This window comes from Rhagoletis pomonella, unplaced genomic scaffold (genome assembly GCF_013731165.1).
Source record: "Rhagoletis pomonella isolate Grant_MI unplaced genomic scaffold, Rhpom_1.0 Rhpom_scaffold_00015, whole genome shotgun sequence".
Lineage (NCBI taxonomy): Eukaryota > Metazoa > Arthropoda > Insecta > Diptera > Tephritidae > Rhagoletis > Rhagoletis pomonella.
The window spans coordinates 1,587,503-1,589,638 of record NW_023458569.1 but is presented as its reverse complement, the minus strand read 5'-3'; positions in this window follow the sequence as shown (position 1 = coordinate 1,589,638).

Below are 2,136 nucleotides of genomic sequence, written 5' to 3'. Positions count from 1 at the left end.
CTCTTCATCTCCATTGTATGCCTGAGTAATTGCAAAGTACCTTATTTTTAAATAGTAGTATCAAACCGAGGCCGTTACCTGTAAAAACCGTTTTAGATACTGTTTTTGCTCTGGCGAGCGAAGTAATGGTTTGTTTTGATCCGTGACAGCATAGCTTAAGTTTTCCCATCGCTCGAGAAAGATATCTTTATGATTAGCTTTATAATCACAAACAGATATATGACACATTTCAGATTAGCAGATAAGTAACGGTAGTAGTCCCTGGCCGAATTTATTGAAGTTTTTCAAACTTTAAATTGTGACGGGTGTGACCAACATAATCGGTCCTTTTTTCAAAAAAAAAGCATATAAATACTTAAAAGCAATTCGCACATATTCTCGTGTCATAGCATTACTTTCGTCAGCTTTTTTACACTATCCAAGATGTATTTTGTGACGGGCGTGACATTAAAATATGCTTTGCTTCAATATATAATAAAATATTTAGTACTTGCCCGAAAAAGTTTAAAATTACGCCGTTACAATGCTAACGAACTGTTCTCTCCACTGACGGCTTAAACAATGCCAAAAGATAATAGAGTACGAAAATCAATCTTGTAAATTTTGAAAAAAATTAACCTCTCCTATGGGTTTGTAAATGGTACAACCTAAAGTAAAAAAATATCTGGTTTTGAGATAAATTTCGGAATTTCGGCTTTCAGTCGTGAAAGTTAGATTTATTTACTCTTACTTACTAGAAATAATACAGTCAAATTCTTAAGTTTATTTTCGTTTCATTTTGTATCGATTACCGTGGAATGATCCTTCAGCAATTTGTCATCAAACTGCATTAGATCGCATTACGTACTCTATCCTCGGAAAAGCCAAAAACTTTATTTTTGAACCTTTGCACAGGTGTGCCGAATTCTAGCAGTTTGGAAACGCGCAAGACTTTTCTTTAAATATTTTCATCCAACTTCACTGACTTCAATTTTTTTTTTTAGTTTTTCAAGAAACAAAAATTTTGCTGCTAGTGAATCTGGTAGCATGATTTTAGTTAAATGTCATAAACTTTTTAAAATCAAGTGGTCGGCAACAACAACTTCTATTTTTGTATCATGGCAAACACTATACCTAGCCAGGGGCACGTGGCGTATGAGTAACACTCTTTTCTGCTCACATTTCAGCTTAGTTTTTTTCTAAAGGAACAGGCTTTAACACAAGTGTAAAACTTTTGGACATAAACTGTTATTTTTTGTTGTTTTTCAATAAAAAAAAAATCGAATTATTAATTAATTTCTCATCGTATTACGATTTATTTAATTCGTTTAAGATATACCTTATTAATTGGAACCACTCTTTTTTATAAGCTGAATAACGGTAAATTGCAAATATCTCAAAAACGTGTCCATACAAAAAAAAAATTAACTCGATTTTCGGAATCAGCGCGCGATTCTACATACAGTTGTCTAATTGTCTCCATTGTCCTTATTGTCTCTGTTAGCTGAGAAAACGGCTTTGAGTTTTTCCAACACCAATTCGGCAATAGGTCCCTGCACTTCTATAAGCCGCTTCTCGATGTTATCCAAAGTATTGAATACGTCACGTGTATGTGAATTATAAATTTTTTAATCAGAATTTGTTTTTTACACAACCTCTTTTTTGTAGACGTTGGAAAACTTTTTCCTCCAAAAGAAAACCAAAATTGCATCTTATATACATCAAATTCCCCTGAACCGATTTTTTGCTCGAGAAACTGACACATGCCGCATCGTCCGTTATTTGGTCAATTATTCGTTTAATGGAGTCATAGTTTTCGGCACCCTGGATGGCGTTTCAAGGGAACTTTTTTTAAGTTTGAAATTAAGACGTCAACATCTGAGTACTTCGAGCGTATAGATTCGCAGACCCGGTGTACGCCATGTGCGACGCAGGTGATATGAATCATATTGGGATAAAGCAGCTTCAATGATGACGCACTTTTCCTCATGTAGGGTGCTGCCTCAGTCACAAATACCAACACTTTTTCACGTTGGAGTTCTATTGGCCATAAAATGTGCATAGAATCGTCAAAAACTGTTGCGATTGTGGATGAATTCACCTTTTCCAACACCTCCACCGTCAAGAGATAGCCGCGTCCGCTTTAACGCAACGGTC